Below are 15919 nucleotides of genomic sequence, written 5' to 3' on the forward strand. Positions count from 1 at the left end.
AACAAGCCCAAAATCGTGTAAGTGTGTGAACTCACTCAAAACAACCCAAAGTGTACTCCTCAAAGTTCTAATTAACAATGGACTTATTTATCTACAAATAGTAACAAAATTTTGAAGATGGTAGTAGCTTCATACAACCTCTAAGGTAGCCCTTTCCAAAGCGGCCGCTAAGGTGGCATTCAAACTTTCGAGGTTATAGCTCTTTCTACCAGAGTGGTAGCTTTCACTCATCCTATGAGAAAGCTCTTTCTCTCATTAGGGCATAACTAGTATTCAACTCTTGAGAGTAGCTTCATACTTCATAGGTGGTAGCTTTTTCCACCCAACAAGAACAAATAAACAATAAAACTATTTTGTTCTATCTTTTCATTTCACCATTTCTTTTTCACAAATAACAAATGAAACAACAATAACTAGTCCCTTCAACATCGAACATGAGTTTCCAAAAGAGTTTAAAGAGTGAGTAATGCAACAAGTGTCAGTCGGGCAAAAATTCCTACAAATTCAAGCAAAAACTAGAGCATGAAGACATTCAATGTTAAAAATTCTCCTAAACTCAAGTGTGGGGGGAGTTCACGTTACACATGTCCTTTTAGACAAGTTTTGATTGACATATATGCTCACATAGCTAATGGCGGTTCACCTTAGTTGCATTGTTTGTATTCTTAAGCTTAGGAGAATTTTTAACATTGAATGTTTTCATGCTCTAGTTTTTACTTAAATTTTTTGGAATTTTTGCCTGATTGATACATGTTGCACTACTCACTATTGGAACTCCTTTGGAAACTCAAGTTTATTGTTTAAAGGACTAAGTAGCTTTGTTTCTTGTGTTATTTTGTTAAAAAAATTGGAAAAAGAAAAGAAAAAAAATAGATTATTTGGTTAAGCATTGGGAGTGGAAAGAGCTACAATCTATGAAGTATGAAGCTACTCTCATAAGTCGGATACTAGTTATGCTCTAATGAGAGAAAGAGCTATCTCATGCGATGAGTGAAAGCTACCACCCCGGTAGAAAAGAGCTACCACCTCGAAAGTTTGAAATCCTGCACCTAAGCGGCCGCTGCGGAAAAGGCTACCTTAGAGGATATGTAAAGCTATTACCATCTGTTCATTTTGTGATGTTTTGTAGATAAATAAATCCCTTTTACTTAGAACTTTGAGTAGTATACATGGGGTTAAATTGAGTGAGTTTACACACACTTACACGATCTCGGGTTTGTTGTCCTTTTTTATTCAAGTTTTTAGCTAAAGCATTGATTTTTCGTATTTAGTGTTGAAATTCCCCTTACTTGTAGTATGCTCTCCTTGCATGCTTTGGTGAACCTAAGGCCGAGCACTTTCAATATTTCCTTCTTCTATGCTTCAATGTTTTATTTTTTGCTTGAGGACAAGCAAAAGCCTAAGTGTGGGGGAGTTTGATAAGTGCTTGTGTGATAAGAATGCGAAGTGTTCTTTCCTTATGATAAGCATTACTTTTATCAGGTTTTAGCACTAATACTTGTGCATTTGTGTTCCTTTTATGCATGTAGGGTTGTGAAGCTAAGTATTGAGGAAAGAAGCCAAAAGTAGATCGCGAGCGAACTATGTGATGGAATCTTGGAAGGAACAAACGCGAAGACACAAGTGGGGCCTTAAGATGCATGAGTGTGTGTCAATCTCTGTGTATTCAAGCCATTACAATGAGTCGGAGGGGCACGAAGGCAGTCATATTCGCGTGTCCCGACTTGTGCATTGATAGCAAGATCTTCACCAATGAAGCCTTTGATTGAAGAAGAGTTGCGATTTATGGCATAAACGCGTGCATGTTTATGTTGTCTCGATGAAGAGTGTGGAATTGTGAGTGTTTTGGCCAAGTACTGTTGCAAATCACTACAGCAAGTACTGTAGCAGTTACTGTTTACAGCTGGCCAAAAAACAGAGTTTCCAGAGAATCCACACCGGCGCGTGGAAATTCCCCACGCCCCTATGGAAATTCCACAGGCCCGTAGAAATTATCCATAGGGGCGTAAGGATGTCTAATTCTAGCCCTTTTTAAGCCGCTATTCAGCCCGATTTTGGGGATTTTTTTAACCTCTTCTCTTCTACTTTTCTCCATTATTTGAGAGGCCGTCCGCTAGGGTTTTTAGAGTCTTTTGGCATGTCTTTGGAGTGGTTCTAAGGATTCAACACCGCGATTCGCTTGGAAGAAGGTTATTGGGGGAGCTTTCGTCGGCATAGATCCGACGACGTGTGTCCTAGGCCGGACAAGGGCACCTTTGAAGAAGACTGGAGTACTCCACAAGACCATCGACACGAATAGCGGGGGGGTTTTTCTATGGATTACTTGTTTTTATATTTGATTTCATTATGAATTGTAACTAGCTCCATGGAGACCTAAACCTCTTAGTGGGTGACAAGATCCCCTTGCGTATATCCCGCAAGTGCACGGGTTTGTCGAATTAATAATCCCGGGTGAGCGGGGTCGAATCCACAGGGAGTAGGGAGTAGAAACACTTAATTTGATTCTTCGCTATGTGGAATATCAACAGTGATAAGTGTGAAAATGATTCAATTCTCAACAATAAAAGCAACAAGTAAGAGAGCAAAAGTAAAGAAGGGGGTAAGGCAATCGATAAAGATGAGGTACTCGGATGATGCTTCACCTAGGATAATCGCTTCAAGTGCAAGAACTCTCTATTATGCTTCCTAATCAATGCCATGACGAGTCATGGAAATCCTTACATACATAGTCCCAAATCTAAGGTCAACTATGCCTAACTCTATACATATCCCGGAGGAGAAATCGAACAAGCTCAACACCTCGCACTCGCATAGAGTTGCAATAAGCTCTAGGGATACCAAGTGATAAATCTCTTCCTAAAAGTAGACCTAACCCTTTGGTCCAGGCGGAAGGTCCCTAGCCACAATTAAGCCCTAGATACTAAGATCCTCTCAACGCATCACTCCATTGCACGCGCAACTAGGCCCTAGCGGAGGTTCATCCCTTAGACCACTCACTCTATTATGGCCGTAAAGAACTCGAGGAATGGAGGTAGAATCTATCACGCCGGAGAGGAAAGGGGACGCTCCTGTACCTCTTGACTCACCCTCTCAACCCTCTCCAACCTACCTTTGTCTAACGCTCGTGGTGTGTCACTCACTCACAAGGTTAGCAACAAGAACTCTCAACCCTAGTGTCACTCTAGGGGAAATGTTCATACAATCAAGCATACAAGGTTGGAACTCACAATAAACATCAATTTATTGAAAGCATAATAAAGAAGTTCAATGAAACGAATACATCCTAGGGTTCACAATCATCCAAGTACCCACTAGGGGTTTAGCTCTCCATGGAGCTTAGTACAATCAAAGAAATAGAATGTAAAAGCAATGAATCCATAAAGAAACCCCCACCGATGGTCGTGTCGATGGTCTTGTGGAAAGTCCTCTACTCATCGTCCAAGGATTCCTTCGTCCGGTATAGGATACGCCTCGATCGAAGCTCCCCTACCAAGCTTCTTCCTAATGGAATCATGATGTCGGAGATGTAGAACCTCTCCAAAACCTTGGCCAATACCCCTCGAAACCCTAGCCGATGCCCTCTCACAAGTTGGGGAAAAGATGGAGAAAAGAATACCAAAATCGGGGCTGAAATCGGCTTTAAATAGGCTGGAATCGGGCGACTCCACGGGCGTGGATGATACACGCGCCCGTGCAGAATTTCCACACGGGCGTGGATAATTTCCACATGCCGATATGGATTCTCTGTTTCTCTGATTTCTCGGCCGGCTGTGAACAGTGCTGCTACAGTACTTGCATCTTGGTAATTCCCCAATTCCATACTTTCATCTGGGTAACGCAAACGGGCACACGTTTACGTCGTGAATCACTTGCTTCTTCAATGATGTATATGTTGGTGGAGCTCTTGTTCTTATATGCATAAGTCGAAATGCTCGAGTGTGACTGCCTTTGTGCCCCTCCAAATGGATGTGCTCACTTGAATGCGAGGAGATTGGCACACACTCTAGCATCTCACACCTGACCTATGTCTTTGCGTTTGAACTTTAGCAAGATTTCCTCCAAAATAGGTGCATTATGATCCACATTGGCCTAATTCCTTCATACTTGGCCTCACAATCCTTCCTGCATAAAAGTAACATAAAAACACACATATTAATGTAAAAATCTGAGAAAAGTAATGCTCAACATAAGGAATGAACGTTTCGCATTCATATCGTACAAGCACTTATCAGTGGATACTTGGATTTGTGAACCCTAGGATGTTATTGTTTTATTAAACCTTTTATTATGCTTTCCTTAATTGATGTTTTAATTGAGTTCCAAACTTGAATGCTTGGTTGAATAAATATTCCGTTAGAGTGACACTAGGGTTGAGAGTTCATCTTGGTGACCTTTGTGAGTAAGTCACACACCATGGGGGTTAGACATTGCAAGTTTGGAGAGGGTCGAGAGGGTGAGTCGAGAGGTAGCGGTGCATCCCCTTTTCCCTCCGATTTGATTTATCCTACCTCTACATTCCAATAGTTCTTTGAGGTCATAGTAGAATGAACGGGCTACGAGATGACCTTCCCTAGGGCTTAGTTGCAAAGGCAACGGAGTGAAGCATTGAAGTGATTTTAGCACCTAGGTCTTAATTATGACTTTCGGCCTTCCGCTTGGACCAAAGGGTTAGGTCTACACATAGGAATAGGCTTTGTCACTTGGAATCCTTAGAGCGTCTTGCAACTTTACACGGTGCGAGATGTTGAGACTAATCGATTTCTCCGCCGGGACTTGGTGTAGAGTTAGTCATGGTTGACCTTAGATTTGGGACCATGTATCTTATGATCTCCATGACTTATTAATGCATTAGTTAGGAAGCATAATAGTTGGTTTTGCACTTGAAATGATTATCTTAGGCGGAATAATATCTGAGTACCCCACTTTTATCGATTGCCTTATCTCTCACCTACTTGTGCTTCTCTTTCTTGTTTCTTTTACTCTTGTTTACACTATACCTTATCAACACAATCATTGTTCTTCTTCACTTGGTTAAGTAGCAATTTAAGTATTTTTACTCCCTACTCCCTGTGGATACGATACCCTACTCACCTAGAAATTTATTACTCGACAAACCAGTGTACTTGCGGGTACATGCAAGGGGCGTTGTCACTCGTGCACTTACGCAGAACGCATCAGGGACACATTTGAGTTAGTGATTTATTGGGATCTATATTGTAGACTCTCTTACTTCGAAGGCTCAAGTTCATCACTCAACCCTAACTGTGGGGCCAACATTTTTTAGGATGAAAACCCTGTAAATATGTTGTAAAAACATAGCTGAAAGAGCTATTACCCTAGAAGAGTGAAAGCTACTCTTGAGTAGTTGAATTTTTGGCATTACAAGTGTACATTTGATGACCTACCGGGAGAGAAGGCTACCTCTAGGGTGTATGAAGCTATTGCCCACTGTGAATAGTCAATTTAAGGTCCAATGTTGCTAGGTTGGCTCCTTAAGACTTTGGGGCACTCATTTTATTGTTTTCATACACGCAATATCTTTGAAGTAATATTGCAGCCTTTTATTGAGCATTCTTGTTGTTTTCTAACCCTCGTTGGTCCTGTTTTTGTTTTAGATGTTTTTATTCTCTTGAGATTAGAGGTGATGCACTTATCTTTTCTTTCAGTTTGCGATGTGAGATTGCTTAAGGACAAGCAATGATTAAAATGTGGGGGTATTTGATGAGTGCAACTCATATCATGTTTGCTTACCTTCAATTCATGCTTTTGCTTGCCTTTTAGCACATATTTGTATTCATTCGGTGCTATTCGATGTATATTCGTTAATGATGTAGGAAATAGGGAGCTCGAAGCAATTAGGAATGAATCAGGATACCAAACGAGTGAAGATTAGAGAAATTGCTAAGTGTTCAAGCTCTGCACGGTCAGAGCATGGTCATGCTCTATCCCCCTGAATATCCCAGCGTCATAACGACCGAGTGATAAAGCTTGCAGGGGGTGTCACCAGGCCAAACATGGTTGGATCACGCTCGTGCTACTTCCCCTGGAAATCGTAGGTTGGGGGTATTTTCTACTCAACGTGGGAAATAAGTACTGGATGGTCCTAGTACAGTTACGTTCAAGCAGAGCACAGTCTAAGCATGACCGTGTTTCCTCCCACTAGAGATTCCAACTGAGCACTTAGCCGATTCACTCAAAACCCTAATTAAGTAAACGCGGTCTAAGCATGACCGTGCTTAGCCTGTGTTGAGCTCGATGTCGGCCCTTTTTAACTCCAATTTGTAGGGTTTGCACTCATCTTTGTTCAAGGATTCTAATCTCCACCAAGAGAACATTGAGGAGAGTGAAGATCAAGCTTCATCACACCTTCTAAGGGGATCAAGAAAGAGTTCGAGGCAAAATATGAAGTGGGGTTAGGAGACGAAGCTCGGTGAAGAATATTATCTTGAGAAAAAGGGAGTCATGTCTTCTTTCTCTAGTTCTTCACCTTTGTTTTCCTCCTTGTTCCCATCCATGAGGGGATAACCGTCCAAGGTGCCCCGGGATATGAACTATATTGTTTTGTATGCTCTGACTACTTGATTTTAATGTTTACGGAGTTCATGTGGTTTCTTGTGTTAATCATGTGTTTGCATAACTTGATGTGTTTGATTTGCACAATTCTTTAGGTGATCTAGTTATCTCAGCAAAACTTGGTGTATTTGAGAACCATAGATGCAACATTGCTCTTGAGCACACACTTGAGCCATAAAATGTACCTAATATGCATTAGAATCAAGTCAGCATGCTATAACTCATACGAAAATCTTGGGGCATTGCTTTTTTATTGTTGAAATATCGATCCTAATCCCCATGTCATTACCATCATTCCACTCCTTGTTGTTTTGTTCTTAATTTCACCCCAATCCAATCTTTGATTAACTGAATATTAGTAGAAAAATTAGTACTTTAAGTCCAATCCCTATGGTTCGATAACCCTACCACTCACGAGATACCGCTGTATTACTAGTCTGCGATCTGTATACTTGCGGAGAGTGCATCAAAAGTGTAGCCAACGGGCATTGTGTGTTGCCATAACACCCGTTGTGAATCATGGTGCAGCCTTAATTAAGCAACTTACTTCATTTTGCTTCAAAACATCCTCGAATTCACTTCTTTCTAACTAAAACAGAAATATAGGTCGTTATGAAAAAAAGAATGAAATTTTATACTAACGAGATGCTAAACAAGTACAATTTCATGTTAAATGTAGTGTAAATGATATAGAAAATATAATTAGTTTAGCACTTATCAACGGTCTTGGGTAGATCTTGAAGATGTGGTTTGTCCACATTCATAACAAAAATAAATAAATAAAAATAATTCAGTAGTACATTTTATATTTTTAATAAAAGCGTAAATTAAAAATATAAATTGCTTACAATATAAATATTCTATAATGTTAATAAAGATTTCTTTAACAATTTTAATGATTATTTTCTAATGAATAATTTACTTGATTATAATATTATTTGCAGATTAACGGTTAAACATATAATGTAATCAACTTAATAATGAATAAAAGATATTGCACTGCTTAGGTTTCAAATTTGCTATGTCTTTCATACTTGAAACACAATATCGATTATAGTTTAATTTAGTTTTCTTAATTGCATGGAATGGTTTTATAATAGAGTAATGCCATTTATGCAAATAGATAGGCCTAATTAATAGTCCGAATAATTTGAATGGGAATTTCGCAGACAACTCCTCTTGCGTGTGACCCGCAAGTGCACGGACTTGTTGAAGTAATAAATCCCAGATTAGTGGGTATCGTATCCACAGAGAGTATGGTGTAAAAATTCTAAGATTGCTATTTAACTATGCGGAGATAGAATAACAATTGTGTTGATAAAGTGCAATGAAAGCAATAATAAAAGAAATAAGAAAGAGAGGTTTGACTAAAATGAGAGATAGGCAATCGATAAGAGTGGGGTACTCGGATATTGTTCCTCCTCGGACAATTGCTTCAAGTGCAAAACCAACTATTAAGTCTCCTAATTGATGCTTAATAAGTCGTGGAAATCTTTAAACACACAGTCCCAAACCTAAGGTCAACTGTGACTAACTCTACACTATGTCCCGGCGGAAAAATCGATCAATCTCAATACCTCACACTGTGTAGAGTTGCAAGATGCTCTAGGGATTCCAAGTGATAAAACCTATTCCAATGTATAGATCTAACCCTTTGGTCCAGGAGAAAGACCCCTAGTCAGAATTAAGCCCTAGATGCTAAAATCACTTCAACGCTTCATTCTGTTGCCTTTGCAACTAAGCCCCAGCGGAAGGTCATTCCTTAGCCCATTCACTCTATTATGACCGCAAAGAACTCTTGGAACATGGAGATAGGATAAATCACATCGGAAGGAAAGGGGACGTTCTGCTACCTCTCAACTCACCCTCTCCACAATCTCCAATCTTGCAATGTCTAACCCTCATGGTGTGTCACTAATGTACAAAGGTTACCAATGTAGACTCTCAACCCTAGTGTCACCCTAAGAGAGAAATGATTCAACAAGCATTCAAGATTGGAGCTCAATAAAAGACATCAATTAAAGAAAACAAAATAGAAGGTTAATGAAACAAATACATCCTAGGGTTCACAAATCCAAGTACCCATTAGGGGTTTAGCTTTCCATGGAGCTAGTTACAATCAACAATGAAATCGAATGTAAAAACAAGTAATCCATAGAAAAACCCCCTCGGTGTTCGTGTTGATGGTCTTGTGGAGCGGTCTTGTCTTCTCCAAAAGTTCCCTTGTCCGGCCTAGGGCACACCGCGCCGGATCAGTACCGATGAAAGCTCCCCCAATAACCTTCTTCCAAGTGAATCGCAGTGTCGAATCCCTAAATCCACTCCAAAGACTTGCCAAAAGTCTCTCTAAACCCTAGCTAATGGCCTGCCAAATGGTGGAGAAAAGTGGAAGAGAAGAGGGGAAAAAGATTCCTAAAATCGGGTTGAATCGCGGCTAAAATTGGGCTGTAATAGGGAATCCACATGCCCCTATGGATTCTTCCAACGGGCCTGTGGTATTTCCACACGGGCCTGGGGAATTTCTACATGCCCGTGTGGATTCTCTGGAAATCTGTTTTCTGGCCCGCTGTGAACAGGAACTGCTACAGTCTTTTGCTATTGTAATTTTCTACAGTTCTTTGCCAAAACACTCCCAATTCCACACTTTTCATCGAGGCAACATAAATGGGCACACGTTTATGCCATAGATCGCAACTCTTCTTCAATCAAAGGCTTCGTTGGTGAAGATCTTGCTATCAATGCACAAGTCGGGATACACGAATGTGACTACCTTCATACCCTACCGACTCGTTATAATGGTTTGAGTACATAGAGGTTGGCACACATTCACGCATCATAAGACCCCACTTGTGTCTTTGCGTTTGTTCCTTCAAAGATTCAACCAATTAGTGTGCCCACGATCTACTTTTGGCTTCTTTTCTCAATACTTAGCTTCACAACCCTACTTGCATAAAAGTAACATAAAGGCACAAGTATTAGTGCTAAAACCTGATAAAAGTAATGCTCATCATAAGTAAAGAACACTTCACATTCTTATCACACAAGCAATTATCATTGGCATCCATGTGCACATCACATCATTTTTTATCATTTTTTTTTTGAAAAAAATTTAATTTTTTTATAATCTAAACACATAATGTTTTATTATTTTTAAAGCTTAGGGATTTATACTAAACTATAAACCCTAATACCCTAAAATCTTAAACCCAAATATTATGAAATCATATGCCCAAAATTCAAAAAACCTAAACCATAAATACTATGTCCTCAACTCAAAATGAGGTTTGTGATTTATAATTTAGGGTTCACAGAGGGGTTTTCAATGTTTTAACAATAAAGGGAAATTCAGTTTTTTTAATAAAGAGAGAATAATGTAGATGCTAAGTTATCATTCATTATTTGGCCTAAATATCACTCTCATCATTGGGCCGAGCTGGGCCTGCCTAGCTCAGAAAATTAAGGTTTTGACCCAGCCCGAGTCTAGATCCGACGGGCCTCGTGAATACTTTGAGCAGAGTTGGCCGGGTCAAATTTGAAATATAAAACCCATGGCTCAGCTCATGGCCATAGTTTTTTCGATCAATCATTGGATTGGATCAGGATCGGCCAATTGGATTTGGCTCAAATCAGCCCGTTGTTATTTTTTTTTTTTGTTAACTTAACTTTATTAAAGTATGTGATGATTTAAAAATAAAAATCAAATCAAATAATTTTATTAATTAATTAGTATTATTATATTTTTACTTAATAAAAATATTGCATCACTACAATATAAGTACATCCAAACTACATTAGCACCTACTCATTTGTCAGTCATATGCATTTTGTCACATCCTACATAAAATTTGACCTCTATATACATGATTGATCAATGAAATACACCCATTTTCCAAGATGAATCATTGAGGGAGTCATTGGTTAGCATTACATTGACTCATGAGATTGGCGAATGACAATTAACCACTTAGCTAATTAGCTCCCTTGTATGATGGATTATCACAATCAATTAATCATTTGTAATTCAATGGGCCACATCATTGGTCACCCTGTTGGATTAACCCAAAAAAAAAACTAAAAGGGCCTGACCATAGACAGGCCCATCACTTAAAAATAATATCCATATACAATCCAAAGTTTGTTTTGGTCAGGTTTGGACTAACCTGTCAAACATTGACTTTGAATCCGGTTAGGATCGGCCTTGGGCCAAGCTTGGGCCGGTCCATAGGCCTTGAGCCAAATGATGAGAGTGACCTAAATATCATTATTATTTATAATATGGTGGATCAAGCAATATATGTTTTTAATATATATTTATTTTTTATTTTTGAATATAATTATTTATTTATTAAATTGATTGGGATACTTTAAACACATATCAAAGAGAAAACTTATATCATGTGCGAATTATTCCACCTATTATTTTTATACAAGATTTTATCATTTAATTTAGTATAAATAGCAACTATTTTATCTTTTTAAAAATTATTAATATCAATAAAGATCATTCACCAAAATTCATGTACTAGTAATCTTTTTTAAATTTCAAACACATAGTAGTACATGAATTTTAGTGAAATAATTATATAACACATGAATATTTTAAATTACATAACATATACTACTTATGACAACCCATTTATATGCTTTAAATTTAAATTTGCAAATCTTATATAGATTTTGTAAGTCGAAATAATTTACAAGCTATATTACGTATATTTTATTTAGAAATTTTATCTATTTATTAGATCTTAATGATTCAAGCCAAAGTTAAGAAATTTTTAATTGTAGCTTAATTTAACACATAGCTCAACATAAATATCATTTTTAATATATTATAACTAAAAAGATTTTTTAATTAAAAAAAAAGAATTATTATATTCAATTTTAAAAGAATAATAATCTAATTGTTAAACACCATGTTGATTCTCTAATTAATAATGGATTAATAATATAACTAATTATTTATTTAAAATCTATACATGAAAATTATGTATTAAAAATGTTAAAGTAATATTATTTTTACAAAATAGGTATCCTGAATGAGGTGAATTGCAAGTTGGAATTCATGTATGCATCCATGTCATTTTTTCCCTCTCTTTATTTAAAAAAGACATAATTATTTTTATCACTTAAACCATTAATCATAAATGTTAAACCAGAAACCCTTCCCCTAAACCAACAATAAACCACAATAGTTTAGGGTTTTGGGTTTAAGGTTTGGGATTTAGGGTTTAAAGTTTAGGTTTTCTAATTTTATAGTTCTATTTATTCTATCTTACAATATGTACTTCCAGCTTAATATTTATAGTTTTCAATTAACATTGCGTATTTACATGTAGTAACATAAGTTTCCACTTAAAATCTGACATTCCCATTTAATATTATAAGTTTCTGCTTAAAATCTGCCATTCCCATTTAAAATTATGTGTTTCCGTTGAAAAAACTAAGAGCCAATTCTGTCAGCATCAGCCACCTTTAAGTCAGAAGGTCTAAAAAGTAACATGTTAGAAAAAAAGAAAGATCATATGGAAATACTCAAAGTCATAAAGTTTTTTTGTGAATACCTTAACTTCAGAGGGACTATTTGTTCATTACCAGTTTGTTTTTTTCATTGGTTAATTATTTCATGTTAGCCAAGTACACTATGTTTTATATGATTAAACATTTTATTTATACAAATTTCATACTGATTTAGCAAATGCCATAGTTTGTTGAGAGGGGAAAGACTTTGTCATCCATTTCATGTGTTTTGTGTTTCCTCTTTGAATTATGACACACATATCATTTTAGTTATCTCATATTTATTTTTTTCATAAAAACAAATTATTGTTTTTGAAAAGAAAGGATAATCCTACTATTTATGTATGTTAAAAATAAGTAGTTTATTTTAATCACATGGTCTACTATATAAAAATTTTATTGATTTATTTTAAATAGGACAATGAATTATTTTAGATATTAGAGATAACGAAAATATTTAAATTTAAGAATGCAACAAACTCTATTTACTTAGGATTTGGCAATATAATGCAAATGTTAATATAGATTTTATTTTAATTAATAAGATTGCTTGGTTCTTGTCGATATTACTTTTTGGTGTTTTGTTGCACATGAAAGTGAAATACCTATATGAAGTTTTTTTAAGTATAATTATTATGCATAACTTTTTAATTTAAATAATTAACTTTTTATAACATGGAATGATTATTCAGTTTCTCTTGTATATCATTAATATTATTCTAAACCATTGGTTTATATAATTAATTTATATATTTTTTCTAAAACATTAGATAATGTTTTATTTAAAAATGGAAATTATATAATAAGGAGGAAAAAGAAAGATTGAATCCATGTTTGAATAGCCAAATTTTAATCAACAGCCCCATGGGCTATTGGTACCAAGGCCCTTGTGTAGGGTATTAGTTTTGAAGAGGACCCTCTTGGTGAGCTTGATCCATGCTCGCGCAAGTCTCTAACTTTGTTAGGAATAATAAAAGTATGGCATATGACATCTAAATATGTAAATATGTCATATTGTAAAATTAGAGTAAGACATCTAATTTGACACATTAATTAAACAATTGATAAATAGCGTAAGTAGGATGAGTTACCTCAAGCCATTGCAAATTAGACAAGACACAAAGAGACTAATATCTACATTTGAAGAAACAAAAGGCTACACTTGAAACAAACCAAGGGTTCTTCCAATCTATCCATTCTCTCTATTGATGGATGTGTGTATTCATGAGAAGGTTAGATCGAAACCCCTCGTGTTGGTCTATATATAATCCTTTCCATCAAAGGATTAACTCCACTTCCAATTTTAAAGTAAATCGTTATTCAAAGATAAAATAATATTCAAGTGATAATCTTATGGACCACCATAGTTATTTAAATCTGCTTAATTTTAAATTATCATAAAGATAATTTAAATTTGAATTAGATTTAAACTAACATTCTCCCGCTTGGTCTAAACATTAATCATAAACAATTTAATATCCATACACATTAATGCATAAAATCCTTATATCTATATTAAAGAAATCAACTACACAAATCATGGTGGTAAGTTATCATTATAAATCGAGTATTAGCTTCCATGCATCACTATGGAAATCTCTCTTCAATACAAAAGTATTTCAACATTATGAATAAGCCAAATTCTTATTCGGGTCCAATGCACAAATAAATATGCATATACTTAATAATTATCTTTCTCAAGCTTAATGTATACATTTGATGAGAAGACAAATAAACAATCAAAAGTTTCAATAAAGATGTATAATATCCAATATAACGTATCAAATAAAAGTTAACAAAAAAGAATCAAGTCCTATCTATTCTTCATATGATCCTTAAATAACTTAAAGTGCACTCATTTCATATAAGGGTCGGCAACCATCAAGTCAATGCTAATGTGTTCACGGACACAATAATTAAATTATCAAACATAATGGCCTAGAGATAAAATTTCTCTATCTTAGCCTAAACACAAAACTCTTCAACTATATACCCAACTAAACTACTTCAATGTACTCAACATCAAGAGAAAAAATAACAACCAAAGAATTGAATTTCTTCAAAAGGTAGCTTTGTTGGTGACTATAAGAGGAAACTAAATGTTGATTTGAGAATATCAGCAAAGGCAACAAAATCTTAATCCTAGCAATAAAAAATATCAAAGTTGGTAAACATAAGAATGTAGTCATAATTCCTTACAAGTACCTCATCACTTTCTTGGTGATTTTCTCATAATCTAAAGATTATGATGATATAGTCATAACATTCCAATTACAGTTGGAATGCCAGACTTTCAACAAATTTGAACACACATAGGGATTCTCAAAATTAAAGATATGGAATGTTTTCTAACTGCTATCTTTCAAAACACATCACTATTTATAATAGATTTTCATTTGAAATCTCTTACAAACTTTATTCATATAGATTTCTTGAGACTAAACTATAATGCCTCAAGATAAAAGTTTATGATCTTAATGTCAATGACCTAAGACATCTTAGTTATATAATTTAAACTAAAATTCCTAGAGAGCAATTACTTCACCTAATACACTGATAATATATCTACATAATCCTTAAATATGCTTGACTAAAATAAATATGTACTCCCACTAACTATATGTTATATAGATGATTCACATTATTATCTACAAAACTAAATCAATAAATAAAATCATGAAATTTTAAATACTACCAACGGAAGAATTATTTTATTTATTATGTGGATTTCTTAAAATTGCACATCAAAAACCTTACGTTTAACAAAGTGGAATCCTAGAGATCATATACCACTTTTCCAAAATCTTTATTAAATGGTTAATTTTCACATCTAAGTTAAAATGAGCAACAAATGTCATGCTACCATGGAAAGACAATAGAAAACATAAGAAAATCTATTGTAATCTATTCTATTTATATGAGCAAATCCCTTTGCAAAATAGTATTATCTTGTATCACTTAATGTTTTCTACTAAGTTTATTTATTTTACAAAATACTAAATGGTCTCTACCCTATATCCCAACTCGACAAGATCCCAAATACCATTAGATGCTATAGAATCAATCTCATACTTTATGGCTTTCTACGACAACTCAAATTTGCTACAATTAATGCTCATGAATATTATAAAATTATGTAATATAGCAAGTCAAATGTAGAGCAAAAGAAAGTAGGGGAAGTTCTCCTTCTTGTTCTTTATCTATATCATTCTTTTGGTACATCATATATAGGGCTTAAATAAGAAACTGAAAAAAAAGTTTTGGAAAATGAAACGCCAAAAGTCAAGAGGAGTTGAGAGAAACTTAATGGGCATTGACTTTAAATGTTTAATAAGACTCCCCCTTGAATGCCCATTATATAGGAATTGTCTCATTAAAACCTTACTAGATAAAGAAAGCCCCATTGGGAAAAAAATCCTAGTGAAAGAAAAATAGTACAACTTTCCTAATATACACTTCATGTGTTGTCTCATTAAAACCTTATCAAGAAAACCTAGTGAGACAAAACCATAATGAAGGAAAAAGAGTACAATGCGTATATGACTCCCCTTAAAGAGAGAATTATTGAAGATCCTTGAGGTGACATATCCCAAACTTGTGAACAAACTTTTCAAAAGTTGATGTGGGTTGGGTAATACCTTAGTGAATAAATTTGCAAGATTTTCACTGTATTGTATTTTTTTAATATGGATATCAACATTTTCCTCAAGATCATGTGTGAACAATAACATCGGTGATATATGTTTTATTCTGTCACCTTTGATGTATTCTCCTTTCAATTGAGCTACACAAGCTGCATTATCTTCATATAATATTGTTGGTGTGT

Source organism: Dioscorea cayenensis, unplaced genomic scaffold (genome assembly GCF_009730915.1).
Source record: "Dioscorea cayenensis subsp. rotundata cultivar TDr96_F1 unplaced genomic scaffold, TDr96_F1_v2_PseudoChromosome.rev07_lg8_w22 25.fasta BLBR01000230.1, whole genome shotgun sequence".
Lineage (NCBI taxonomy): Eukaryota > Viridiplantae > Streptophyta > Magnoliopsida > Dioscoreales > Dioscoreaceae > Dioscorea > Dioscorea cayenensis.